Here is a 15123-nt window from a genome sequence, read left to right on the forward strand (position 1 = left end):
ATCATCATGTCATGGAAATTGTTAACCTTTATTGAGTGCTTAGTATGTCCCATTAACTGGGCTCAGTGCTTAACAGTTTCTACCACATTCTTAATTCTCTCTATAGTGATAATGAGCTAAATTGTCTTAAGTTTACAGATGGGGAAACCCTGGCTAAAGAAGTTAAGTAACTTACCCAGAACCACACATTATTGAGATGAGGGGCTGAAATTTGGACCCAGGCAGTTTGACTGCAGAGCCCAGACTCCAAACTCTTACCCAAAATGCCTGCTATAAATTTAGCATTTATAACCCATAATGTTCTGAACAAGCCTTTGGGACCCATCCCTGGAGAAGAATGAGGGATTCCTCAAGAACGTCTCCTCCCTGGCCTCCCTGTGGTGTAGTACTGTTCTACAGCAGGATGCCCAACAATGCGAGGTCATGCTGCATGCAGAGCTTCATGAGACAGGCTGCTGACCCAGGCATTCTGAGCCACCAGCTCTGTTACCCACCACTTCAGAGTAGCCCTGGACAACATGGCCACCAAGAGCAAGATGTGAAAGAAAGGGAATCCTTATTGTTTGGACCTTAACATAGAAATGTTGGCCCTCATTTGGATTAGCAGAGGCAACACACAGCTATTTTAGAGAACAATGGGCCCTACTCAACATCTTTTTAAATTTTATCTGCTATCTGTGCAAACAGACCAAGTTCTGACTCTATGTAGCAGCAGAAAGAACTTAGCCCAATTTTTCCTGACAGACACCAAATCCGTGATGGTGCAGCACTTAGCACTACATATTAAGAAGTCCTAAAATTGCTAACTAGGAATGTAACTGTCACTGTTCATAAAGATAGGAAAATTTTTTAATAACAATGTGCAAAATGGAGAGTTGAACAGCTGTGACTTTTGTACAAATGTGGTTCTCTCTCCTCTTTAGTGAAATTATGTCTGCTGGGTACATTTTGGTTTTAATGGCAGTCACACAATTTGCTTAACTAGCTGCTGGTCCAGAAGACACTATTTGCTGGGACAGCTTTCATGCAAAGCTGCCTTCTCTGGCAGAGACAGAGAAGCAAACCATATAACTGTAGTTAAAATGATAGTGGAGACTGGCAGATGTGATTTTCATGTAAAGGTTTTACAAGTTTTTCATGTGATGTCACACATCTGCTACTATAAAACATTATTTGTATGCAATTCCAGAAAGTATGAAAAATACTGCATAATATCTTCAATGTAACATTTAATGTAAATGGAAAATTGCATTCCTTTCATGGTTAGTGGCGAGTATCCATCATGATGTAGCAAGTTGGGAAGTGGTTAGAGAGAACTTGAACTCAGTATCTTATCTTAATAATGCTTCATGCCTTTGAGTAGCTTTCTAAATTTTCTAGGAAAAAAGTTCCTAACTTTAAAGCTTATAAAAAGTCAGTAAACATATGAAACATTTCCAATTAGAAATAAACATAAAAGAATACCCTTTTAAAATCTCACTAAGGAAAGCTCTAAATCTTATAAACAGCATTTGGACACATCAATTAGTATCACTTAGTGGCCAAAAGTATGGGCTGCAGAGTTGCACAGTGTGCTAGCCCTGTAGCTCCCCAGCTGTGAGATCTTGGGTAGGCAGATTATAGAGAAGAAGGAGGAGGAGGAAAAGATGAGAAAGAAATTAGGAAGGGGAGGGGAGGGGAGGAACGCTTATTGTGCAATTAGTACATGCCAAGTGTTATTCTAAGTGATTTACATGTACTAGCTGATTTAATCTTCCCACAAACTCTAGAAAATCTGTATTATTATCCGTATTTTATAGGTAAGGAAACTGAGCTATAGATAGTTTTATAAGTACTATATAATAGAGCCAGAATTTGAACCTAAGCAGTCTTATTCCAGAGTTGGTATTTAGCACTTAACATAGGGTATATTCAGTAAGTGTTCAATAAATGTTAGTAATTTTTAACCTTGTATATACCAATAATATGTAGAAAGCTTCTCCTTTTGGCATTACTTGCTTTTTCAATACTTTCATGATTACAGTAGACTTCAAAAAGTGAACAATTCTAAGAGAAACTTTGATTTGGGAAGAAACATATAATCCCATGGCCAGAGTATGCCACAATGAATAAAAACAATGTTTCTTCAGAATTATTATTATTATTATTATTATTATTTTCGAGACAGAGTCTCGGTTTGTCGCCCAGGCTGGAGTGCAGTGGCACGATCTCAGCTCACCGCAAGCTCCGCCTCCCGGGTTCGTGCCGTTCTCCTGACTCAGCCTCCCGAGTAGCTGGGACTACAGGCGCCCGCCACCACGCCCAGCTAATTGTTTGTATTTTTAGTAGAGATGGGGTTTCACCGTGTTAGCCAGGATGGTCTCGATCTCCTGACCTCGTGATCTGCCCACCTCAGCCTCCCAAACTGCTGGGATTACAGGCGTGAGCCACCGCACCCGGCCTCTTCAGAATTGTTAACAATTCCATAGCTGCAGAAAGTGGCTTCCAAAGGGGTTGAGCCTTCAGTCATTCATAAGGAGGTTATATTGTCATAATTATCTAGAATATGTATCATCTCATATAGCCGGGAATTTGTTATGATAATAGTAGAAATACTAATGTGTAAGACATTATTTTAACTTCTACTTTTATTTTAATGTGCTTTTACATCCATCATCCCAGATGACAGTCACAGCATGTACAAAGGAGAAGATCAAATCTCTAAGGAGGTAACTGAGTTTTCTAAGGGAATATGACTGATAAGGTCAAAGTGATGCTGATGCCATTTAGAACAAAAAAACAGCCTCTCAGTAGAGTAGCTATATTTTTATGTTAGTTTGTTCAATTTTTATACTTTACAACATATTTTCCTCTATTCAACAAGCATAAATCAGTAAACTCCACTTTACAGTTGAACAAAAGGAACAAAGATATCAAAACAAATATTAAGTGTCCTACCTCTAACTGAACTAGAGCTAGTTTTTTTAATTAATTAACTTATTTGACCTTAACTTATGACTGGTTTAACATTTTACGTCCTTCTAGCTGACTCAGGCTGATTTCATAATTTGGGGCATCATTTCTCCTAACCTGGATAAAACCAGTCATCAGGCCTCATGAGACATGAGTCCCTAAGATTCCCAGCAGTAAGTTAGGGGGTCTCCTAGCTCTACACACATGCTCTTCATACTACGTTAACTTTTCTGATAGTTCATAGTTGATAATTCCCACTTACCTCCCCCACCCTCTGTACTACTCACTCATAAAAACTTCAGCTGGCTCTTGATTTACTTTCCTAATACTTCTTTTCTACTACCATTTTACTTTTCATGACAGAGTCCCTCAAACTTACTTATTACTTTTTTATTGAGACAGAGTCTTGCTCTGTCTCCCAGGCTGGAGTGCAGTGGTGCAATCTCGGCTTACTGCAACCTCCGCCTCCCAGGTTCAAGCGATTCTCATGCCTCAGCCTCCCGAGTAGCTGGGATTACAGGTGTGCGCTACCACACTCGGCTAATTTTTGTACTTTTAGTAGAGGTGGGGTTTCACCATGTTGGCCAGGCTGGTCTCAAACTCCTGACCTCAAGTGATCCACCCACCTCAGCCTCCCAAAGTGCTGGGATTACAGACATGAGCCACCGAACCTAGCCCCCTCAAATGTTTTTATACCACAATCCTTTCACATAAAAAGAAGTCTCCTGTCCAGTCTCTCTTCTCACCACTACCATCCAGGCAAGATCTGGAGGTGCTTCATCTCCCTGTTCCTGCAGTTAGAGGTCGTTTTTCCTGCTGTGAGACACTTCACCATTGCTGGCTCATTCTAACAGGATCAACATTTGCTCTCTATCTTAGTCATACTCCCCCACCCTTAAATGTCTTTCCAACTGAAGGGATGAAAACTTGACTCTGTAATTAAATACACTTTTATTAGCGACTCTTACATCTTATCAACAACCTTACTTAACAAATCTTCTGGTTCCACATAGAGAATGTTTTAGGCACCCAGAAGTTTAAATTGGTTTAATTGCAGATGGACTTTTACAAATAACAATGAATTATTCACCTAGACGTCAGTTATGTATATAAATGTTATTTTTTACAAACAATTTTTATAACTCTAAAACATTATTTTCTTTGTCCTAAAGCCAATAATAAAAAGCAAAGGAACTATTCCTCTCACACCAACATTTCTTTGAGAATATATTTGTAAATAAAGATAACTGCAACATAAACACATTTTATTGGGGAGAGGGGGTTGTGTTTGTCTTCAAGCTTTTTTTTTTTTTTGAGACAGAGTCTCACTCTGTCACCCAGGCTGGAGTGCAGTGGCACGATCTTGGCTCACTGCAACCTCCACCTCCCGGGTTCAAGCAGTTCTCTGCCTCAGCCTCCCAAGTAGCTGGGATTACAGGCACCTGCCACCACACCCGGCTAATTTTTGTATTTTTAGTAGAAACGGGGTTTCACCGTCTTGGCCAGGCTGGTCTTGAACTCCTGACCTCGTGATCCACCTGCCTCGGCCTCCCAAAGTCCTAGGATTACAGGAGTGAGCCACCACACCTGGCCCAAGCACTTTTTATGAATCTGACAAATCAGGCCCTTGTTTAGGCACTTCTGGAGAGGCTAAGCATAGACAAACAGCACAATAGCACACAGGGTAGTACAGAAGCAGGGAAACTTCCTGGCAGAAGGTAACAGTGTGCAGTTCACAGACCCTGACCCCTTGACGTCCCAGGAAGAGAGGGCAGGAATGCTCACAGCTGGAGACACCATGTTCTCTGCTGCCAAAGAAGGACCATGCTCCTTCCTTCTACTCCACCATTTTTATAGGACCATGAGAACTTGAGAATGGCCTCGTGAAGGCAGGGAAGACAGTCTGAACTTGGGGAATTGTTGATTAAGAGAGTTGCAGACAACCTTTGGAGCTGGATGTGAGCTGCGTGAGAAGTGCTGTCCCTCCTGCTGGAAGAGGAGACCCCTGTCCCAGGTAGCTCATTGCTAGGCAACCCAGAAAACACTGCTAGCATCTTTCATTGGACAATCCTGTTTGCCACTCACCAAGGCAGTGTTCTATGACAGGTAGATGATGATTATTCTATTATTTGTGAAACAGTTAGCTCATATAGCTTATTAGTTTTCCTCTCTCGAGATTAAACATGTTCTGCTTCTTGTGCCTGAACTGCAGATTGTCTCATGCTGACAATCTGTATCATTATATACTTTGGAATCATATCTTAGACTGAGATTAAGTTCTAAAGTTAGCACATAAAGTGAAAATGGCTGAGTCAAAATTACCCTAACGTTTCCTCAAGATCCTATCCTGTTGGTGACTGGCATATTAAAACAACACTGCCACTATTTTTCCTTTGGTGTTGGAAAATAATTCTTTCTGGAATTAAAGTAGTTGGCTGGCATTTGCGTCTTCTAGATCTTTAATAGATACATAACTGGGATCACATTCAGCCCAAAGAGATGCCGACAGTGTCAAAGGTATGAAGGTACTTAGTCAAACTGAGGAAGTCAAACCAAAGCAGACTGATATTATTCTTTGGGCATCCTATAATTGAATAATAAAACAGAAGATGGTTTACCCTAACTGGGTAAAATGTATTACTACCTCATCCCCACATGAGAACTATAATTCATCTCTTTATCAATATGCAGGGAATGTTTTTCAAAATTCCTTTTGTGTTTCATAAATTATAATGTTAATAATACTTATGTTTTTTCCATCCACAATTTTGAACTTACAGGTTAGTGCAAAATTACATTTAATCTCTCTAGCTCTTATTTGTTAAATGAATGGTTTGGATTAGGTGATTGCTAAGATTTCTTTTAACTCACTGCCACTTTATGTTAACAAAAATAAATTTGGCCTTTTTTCTGTAAGCCTCTGTATTTTCTCATTACAGTTGCTGATCAAAGAAGACTTAAAATTTTTAAAGCATTTTCTTTCCATTTCTACTTTTTGTTTGGTTGGACATATATTACCATATATGGTAATTACCATATATTGGACATATATTACCATTCTTTTATTTTAATGATTTTAACAATCCCATCATGTGAGAGTTATGGAAAGAAGGCCTCTCAGAAGGGCGAATTATTATCATGGATTCTTTTTACTGAGCTATAGAAAAAAATATAAATGTACTTGATATCCAAAGACATGAGAGCTGATATTAAGATTGACATTAAAAGGGCAGTTCTAAAGATAAAGGATAAGTTCATGAACAAAGAAAGGTGGATAAGAACTATTTTTTTCTTTCAAAGTAATTTATTTGATTCTGATCACAAAATACAGGGAAGGAGCAAGGGCGACCCCTGCCACCTCTTGGTTACACATCTTCCCAGTCTAAGCTTCTCTATAATATCCTTTGTATAACACTAAGATCATGCTGTCCCTAAGCACTTTTTCATATTATAATGGCCACAGATTATAGTATATGACAAGGTGGGAGTTAAAAATAGATGCCCCTTTCACAAGGCAGGGCTCCTTCCAATTAATGTTCCAGGTCCCTTTTGCCAATATTAAAACCAAAGTAACTGGTTGCTCTATTAGTTTTCTAAAACTCTGTCCTGAACAAGTAGGTCATAGACAAATTATGCCTGTACAAATCTTAGAGCTGTTTAAAATAACCTTATAGAAAGGCAGCGACTAAGGCCCTTCCCTTGCCCCCAGCTTAAGTCCCAGGCTGCCTGTGGCACCTGGATTGCCGCCTCTGGATCCCCCACATCCCAGGGCGGTGATGCAGGAAGGGTAGGGTCCCCCATATCCCAAGGTCGCAATGGCAGAAGGGTAGGCCAGGCCAAGCATGAGGAATAAACAGTCTTTACTGGTCTCAAACAGGGAGTCCCTGGGTCTTAGGACCTCTGTGTATTTGTCATTTGTCTTCTCCACGTTCTTTGTGGCCTATTTCTGCAGCCGCATGAGCTGCTTTTTCTTCCTGTAGTGGATTTTGGCCTTCTCCTTCCTCTTCTCCCCCAGGGTGGCTGTCACTACCTGGTATTTCCAGCCAACCTCGTGAGCCAGGCACCCTAAGGAGGCAAACTTTCTTGTAGGCTTCAGTCATACAACCTAAAGGGCAGCAGGAACCACTTTGTCATAGGGCAGTGAGATCCCATAAAACACCATAAGGTGGTCCAGGGCAGCCTGGCCCCGCTTGATTCTGCAGGGCCACCAAAAGATGCAGCTGGGGGCCCAGGAATGGTGGGGCTGGGGGAGCGGGGGGAGGGGGGGGGCCTTGGGAAGGGTTGGTGCTCATCTGCTTGCAGAGGAAGGCCAGATACTTTAATTTGTTTCTCCAGAAATTGCCAGAAATGTTGATGCCCTCGTGGTGGTCGACCAACACTTTCCTTCCCAGCAGAACCCACTTGGCCAAGATGGCCACAGGGTGGCCCACAAGATGGCCTTGGCCACTGAGCACCAGGTTCTGTCTATCTGCTGTCTTCAGCAGCCACCTGGGGGAAAAAATAGATAGATAGATAGATGATAGATAGATAGATAGATAGATAGATAGATAGATAGATAGATAGATAGATAGAGATAGTTCTCTCTGTCCATATATATATATATATATATATATATATATATATATATATATTTTTTTTTTTTTTTGAGACAAAGTCTCGCTCTGTCGCCCAGGCTGGAGTGCAGTGGTGCAATCACTGCTCACTGCAGCCTTGACTTCCCAGGATCAAGCCCAGCTCAGAGATATATTTTTAACTCTGTCAAAGCGGAACACATTTGAAAGGAAAACTGTTTTTCTTTTTTTAACAATAAAAAAGATAATCATTAAACATTATTTATTACTAGTGTTTATCACATAATTTCATATTTAATTAGATCAGATTATATTACATGGACTGAGTTAATTGTATAATAAAAATGGGTGAATCATAAAAACTTTTATCATCAAATTTCACATTTAAGTTTAATACAGTTAAGCCAAACTACAAGTGTAAAGAAAAGAAATTCTATTCTGTGTTTGAGAAGGTTAACTGGATCTACTAAAGGCAAAAGAAAAAAAAAGGCTCTTTGCTGTGCTAATAAAGTCAGTTTTTCTGCCAGGCACGGTGGCTCACGCCTGTAATCCCAGCACTTTGGGAGGCCAAGGCGGGCGGATCACGAGGTCAGAAGATTGAGACCATCCTGGCTAACACAGTGAAACCCCATCTCAACTAAAAATACAAGAAATTAGCTGGGCGTGGTGGCGGGCGCCTGTAGTCCCAGCTACTCGGGAGGCTGAGGCAGGAGAATGGCGTGAACCCCGGAGGCGGAGTTTGCAGTGAGCAGAGATCACGCGACTGCACTCCAGCCTGGGAGACAGAGCGAGACTCCGTCTCAAAAAAAAAAAAAAAAATTAGTTTTGCATAAATTTAGTCTCAAACTTATCATAAGGTAACAAATCTCTGAAAGCTTATTAAGCACTACTTGTTGAGTTTGTTGTAATGTAAAGATCTTAATTCAACTTTCCACTAAGCACAACACTCACCTATGGAGATTGACAGGGCCCCTCCATTCTATCATTCTTACTTCACTTTCTCTAGTTTTAACTGGGCATCAAAATAATGTGAATAATATTTTCAGATAAAATGACAGGAATGGTTGTCTTTCTTTTTCACTAGTGTTGCTTAGTAATTTATTTTGGGGCACTGACCTCATATGTAAATTTTATCTCCAAGGGGGTCTTATTTTGTAACTATTAATCAACCCAGAGGAAAAAAATATTAATAGCTACCATTATTAAGCACTTGGTATGTATTAGGCATTTTGTAAAACTCATTTAATCACCACCCCAATGCTTAATGGGAGATACTATTACTGCTATTTTACAAACAGAGAAAATGAAACTTAAAGAAGCCAGGCCATCAAGCTAGTAGGTGATAAAAATATTGTTGCAGCCCAGGACAAGAATTAAGAGACTTCGCACTGTCCATATTTAAGTTGCACTTGACTCCCAGGCCCTGAATATTCCAAGAATGTCAAAATCAAATTTATACAGTGCTTCATCTTTAAACATTTTCGTATATTTTATCTTGTTTGCTCCTCAAAACAGTCCTATGAAATGAGTAGAATATTTACAGTTTAGGCAGTTGCAGTTCAGAAACATTAGGGGAATTTCTCAAAGATAGTAAGTGGTAGACAAAATCTTCAATTGTAGCTTAAACCCAAAATGCTGGTTTGGTCTGAAAGATGGAAGAGAAAGACCACTCAGACTCACTGGAAATGGCTTTCACTTTGGTGAATCCCAGTGAGATTGAGGATTCCAAGAGTCAAGTGGCACCTTCTTGCCTTTGTTGGTGTCCAAGGAGCACATGTGGGGTGAGAAGTGCACCCCTTACAGGTGACTTTTATGTGGGTATTTGGGAAGAGTTCCCACCAGCACTCAAGGTTCCACCCTGTTACATAAAAAATTCCTTGCTAAGTGACATGTTTCCATGTCCTTTTATAAAATCTTTCAATTGACAAATCATAAGTATACATATTCACAGAGTATATAGTGATGTTTTGATACTTATAAAGTGTAGTGATCAGATGAGGGTAATTAGCATATCCATCATCTCATTTATAGTTTATTTGTGTTGGGAACATTCAGTATCCTCCGTCTAGCTGTTTGAGACTACATATTATTGTAAATTATAGTCATGCTACAGTGGTGTAGAACACCAGAACTTAGTCCTCCTATCTAGCTGTAAGTCTGTATCCTTTAACAACTCCCTCCATTTCTTCTTAGATCACTGGCCCTCAGAAGAACTGAACCTGGCCTACAGCATACAGCATTCTTTTATAAGTTTGAGACTAGACATACATAGTTTTGTTATTGTTGACTACCTCCATTCTCCCTCACATAGAACTGTAATCTTATTCATGAATATTAGCACATAATCACCTTATTATTATCATAATTGCCAGAGACATGACCCACACTCAACTTCCAGAGTCGGTAAGGGCAAAGAGTTCAAGAAATTGATGTTAGAACTTGCCCTAAGGGAAGCTGAAAGACAACCCTTAAAACAGGTCCTTCTGGTTTGAAAGCAATGTTACACAAAGCCAGGTCTCCTGACTCCTCATTCATGCGCTCATTACCATTTCATTTCTCACTTTCTCCAATATGTAAAACGCATACATACACACATTTTCTGGTAAAACATGTTCAGTCACTGTTTCTATGCATGTGATCACTGAGTTCTTTAAAAAATATATTTAATATATCAAAATCTGTATTTTCACATTTTTGTCTTCAGAAAGTAAGCAGGTAATTCACAATGTTTTTAAAGTTTCCAATTTCATAATGAAAACTGAAAAAAAAAATTGAGAATCACCTGGCTGAAATGTATTGCAGATTACCAGACATAGCCCATGTCTGTACATATATAAGTAATTTCCCCATAAAAGTTAAGTGTATATTTGAAGCAGAATCACATAACTCAATGTTCTTGGATGTTGGCACTACATGGAGCTAGGCTTTGTTTGTGCATCTGCTGCTTAATGTAAGATCTGCAGAAAATGGTTTACCCTCTCAGAAGAGCAAGTGAATTAAAAGCATGCAACCTATTTCACTGAGGGTCAGCATATAGTATTTGCTAGGTGAATATCAGCTCCCATCCCACTCAGCCATCCACTATCTTCCCTTTAGTCTCTCCTTTGTTTTTTTTACAAGGCTGACATTCATTCTTCATGCAACTGTTTCTTTCAACAAACCGTGGCATCTATTAAACAGAATTTAAATCTGAATCGGAATTAACTTTAAAAGTGCACAAATGGAATTTTCTTCAGAAATATCCAACATCACACCTTTCCTGTTCTTTATTAAGAGCTTCAGAATGAAAAACATAAACTCAGCCCACTGTGGGGATATAAATCTGTATTATGGAAAAGAACAAACAAGTTATTTGAAAATACATCCCCCATTACAGTTACATGAAACTATCATCTCATTTGTGCAAAGCTTTGATCTTCTAGTAATGGCATAATTTTAGACATAGTATGTTAATTATATAAAACTCTGTCACAATACCTATCCCCAATAAACCAATCTATTAAAAGCAACACTGAAGCAACTTATTGCCACCTTTCTCTGTTCTTGGGGCTGCTGAACCTTTATCCTCTATTCCTACTTTTTCTCCATACCTCTTCTATCTTCCCAGAGTCCTTACCTAACAGAATTGTAGCCTCCTGCTCACTCCTAGACCTTGCAGTCACATTTAGTGGCAAGGTATTGAAAGATTCTATGCAGATTCTAGGTATCCAGCAATATATCCTTTTCTCCCTAAAACTCGTCAAAAGTATTTTTTTCTTAATTTTTTGTGTTTTCTAATCCCTCTTGCATCACATTCTAGCATATAAAAGGCATTGCTATATATTTGATTTCCTCCTGGTCTATGTGGTCATAAAGACTCAGTAGTCAAGAATAATACTTTTTCAGTGTTTTCCTCATCTCTGAATATTGGTCTTGGAAACCTGGAATTTGGGTATTATATGGAATTGGAGCTATTTTCATGGCCTGGTGACTTTCAGAATCTGCCACAGCCTTGTCCCCAGTCTTGTCAGTTTCCCCTCACTAGCATTCTTCTCCTGATTCCCTCCTTCCTGGATAATCCCAGACATCAGTGACGTTGCCTTTGCCATTGCCCAGTATTCTGAGTGTCCTTGGTAATTCTCTGACTCTCCTTAGAGTCAAGCTCCAAAGGATTCCTGTATCCATGGCTGTGTATGCTTATCATTATGTATGAATGCATGTTTTTGGAGTTCAATTAAGTTATATTGTGACTGCACATTTTAGCAACTCATAAGTAATTTATTAAGAAATAGCAATCCAGTTCAACATAGAGTATGTTACAAGTCAGACTATTCTCACCCTTCCTTGTACACAGAAATGGCTACTTCCCTGGATGACTTTTTCATACTCGGAACATCTCTCAGTCAACCTCATACCCCAGGTGAAAGCAATAGCTAGGACACTGAGGGTAGCCAGGAAATGGTGCAGAAATGCTTGGGAATTCTAGGGAGAACCACAGCTTTCCTACTTGGTTGATGTGTGGTGGAACTCATCTTATAATGCTCCCAAGTTCAGGAATAATGTACATCATCCAAGATGGAGACTTTAAAAGCTGCAGTTCCATTAGACTAAGGTCACAATGGAAGTAGGGAGATCTTCAGACTAAACAAAACTCCATACCATGACTCAGAACTGTCCTTCCAGTCTTGTAGCTTCCATCCGCTCCCCTATGCCTCTTGCTCCCACGTTGCCACCCATACACAACCACATGCATGTCTGTGTGCACTAGCCTTGTACTCTAGGTAGGCAGAATTGAATATTACTGAGCACCTCTATATCTACTACTCTCTTCCTAAAATGCCCCCTTCTCCATCCAGCAAAATACTTTCATCCTTCTACAATCTGTTTACATGCTCTTCCTTTGTGAAGCTTTCCCTGAGCCATCAGACTAAGTTGTCTTTTCTCCCTCTGAGTACTTACGTCATGCTTACAATTTTCAGCAATTTTTGCCTTGTGTTATATTTTCCTGACCACTTCTAGAATGAGTAACTCATCTTAACTTATGCAGGACCATCCCTGTTTGAAAACTGAAAGCCCCACATCCCAGGAAACTCCTTAGTCCCAGGCAAACTGAAACGGTTGGTCACCCAACTTGTGTGTCTCCCCCACTGGAGTATGAGCCTCCTGGGGGAAAGGATTTTGTCATGTTCACCTTTGTGTCCTTAGTGCCCAGAATACTGAGGAATCAATGGAATTATATATGAGACGTAAAGGACTTAAACTACTTAGATTATCAGACACCAGTAGAAGAGGACTTATTAGTCTTGCCTCTAATACAGAAAGATCTTGAAATAGTGTAGTCTTTTAGTTTTCCTTTAGCTAAATCCTATTCTATGAACTTATAATTCACTACTTTCACTCAATCTAGAAGCAAAAGGTTAGAAATACCTTTGATAACAATGATCTCCTCCTGCACTCAGCAAGAACATTTTAGAGAGAGCTTTATGGGAGTGAAAAGGGATCGATAGAAAACAACATTTTTAATGCATGCCTAGTGGTTCTGAATTTTTTGAAATTGAATCTATGTACCTTGTAGGTCCTGGGTGCTTCATGACATGATTGACAGTGCACACAGCCGTGTCTGCTAGGAGTTAATTCGAAGTTTTCCATGGAATTAGTGAAGAGTAATGGCTTAGTGATGGATTTTCCTTTATCTATAAAATACACATTACAGGTTAATGTCTTAAATAACTTAGCATTACCACCGAGGGAGGGAAGAGATCTCATTTATGTGAAAATATGCATTTTGAGAAGCTCAACCTAGTGTGGAGTAGAGGACAGACTCAGCTGTAAGAGTTTCAGTGCCAATATGTGGATATTCTTCTTAGTTGGCCATGATTCCACCTCCCAGCTGGATACTATATCCCCAACATAGACACCCTCATGTCCAGCAAGAGCAAGAGAAATTAACATGTGAATGACTCAATCTTCCCATTCACATTCACAAAGCAAACTGACATTCCGCCAGGTACAGTATGGAATAATGAATGGACATTTATAGAAGGAAAATTATCATTTAAGTGTTAGAATTGGGAAGAAATCTTTCAAGAGGCAGGATTCAATTATTCTGTTTTTAAAAAATGCTCCAGGTAAAATAGATTCCACTTTTCCATTTATTCAAAGCTCATATTTTATAATAACATATTTAAAACATTAGGCTTTAATTTAATACTTCCAAAATGCAGCATTTCAAAGCCCTGTAAGGCATACATTGTATTATGTAACCTTGTTTTGCATCATAATTCTTTTTTGTCCCTGTTTTCTCTCCCCTGCTAGACTATGTGCCTGATTCATCTTTGTCCCTCCCCTGCCAACCATAGTGTCTAGTCAAGAGACTTTGGGAAATAAATATTTGATGAATGATGATAGTTAGCATTGACTGAGTACTTACATCCAGGCACTGTTCTTAAGTAGTTTACCCATTTTAATACATTTAATATGCACAACAACTCTATAAGGTGAATATTATTTTTATCTGACTTTACAGGTGAAAAATTCTGAAGCACAATAAAAGGGTAAATGATGTGCTCACAGTTACATACCTAGGATGTGCGGGGGCTTGGATGTGAGCAACATGACTACAGAGACTAAGCTCATAATTATACTGTCCTGTCTTCTTTGAAGAGGGTTGGCTCCAGAAGATCCTTCTAGGGTTATTTTCCTCCCATCGTTTCCAAAGCATGAAGTTGTTTTTATTCCATTTACTCAAACATGACAGTAGAGAAAAGATTATGAAGTCTTCCCAAGGCTCATATTAAAATGAATAAAATATAGTCAGGGAGGGTGCAATGTCTGTGTTTGCCTGCTAGTTCAGCTGTAGTCTAGGGGTTCAGATGGGAGTTGGTAACAGTGCAGAGATGGGGAATTGGAACTGGGGTTAGAGAAAGCCTAGGGATTCCAAGCAACGATGAAATCCACACTAGGTTTATTCAGGAAGCCCAAAAGAAGCCAGTTTGCATTGTGGTCATCCTGAGCCACAATGCCAAGCCCCAAGCCAGTCCTCTCACTCCCTCTCTCAATGCTGAGTTGCTGTTTCTCTAATGCTCCCACATTTCATCCCTAATATAGTGCATTTCCTTATTCACACTTTTCTGTTGTAACCCAAGTTGAGACTACAGACACTTGTGCCACCATACCTGGCTAATTTTTATACTTTTAGTAGACATGGGATTTTGCCGTGTTGCCCAGGCTAGTCTCAGACTCCTATGCTCAGGCAATCTGCCCACCTAAGCCTCCCAAAGTGCTGGGGTTACAGAAATGGGTCACCATGCCCTGCCCACAATGTGTACTTTACAGGAGAGTGAGCTAGAAAACAGTGAGATATATCCTCTTTCCTGCTGGCCTTGCTCCATTCATGTATTTATTCAGTAAATATTTGAGCACTATGCACCTCATGTCTTGGATAATTAGCACAGACACCTTGGATACCTTGGAAACATCTTATCTGTGATACAGTCTCCACTTAAAAGCTGCTCCCTTCTCTCTTCCACATTAATTATTTCTAAATGTTAACTGAAGTCAAGATAGTGGGATAGTAACCTGCAGGTGCAAAGGTGTCATTCACAACTATGCACTAAAAGAG

The 15123-nt window shown here is 39.7% G+C and overlaps 1 protein-coding gene and 1 pseudogene across 6 annotated transcripts in view; one reads left to right on the forward strand and one right to left on the reverse strand.

Moving 5' to 3' along the window:
* MAGI2 (membrane associated guanylate kinase, WW and PDZ domain containing 2) overlaps positions 1 to 15123 on the forward strand; it is a 1482569-nt gene that overhangs the window by 1112960 nt on the left and 354486 nt on the right. The gene's annotated exons all lie outside the window — the stretch shown is intronic.
* LOC116809409 (large ribosomal subunit protein uL13-like) lies at positions 6638 to 12466 on the reverse strand (annotated as a pseudogene).

This window comes from Hylobates moloch, unplaced genomic scaffold (assembly GCF_009828535.3).
Source record: "Hylobates moloch isolate HMO894 unplaced genomic scaffold, HMol_V3 SCAFFOLD_1, whole genome shotgun sequence".
Classification (NCBI taxonomy): domain Eukaryota; kingdom Metazoa; phylum Chordata; class Mammalia; order Primates; family Hylobatidae; genus Hylobates; species Hylobates moloch.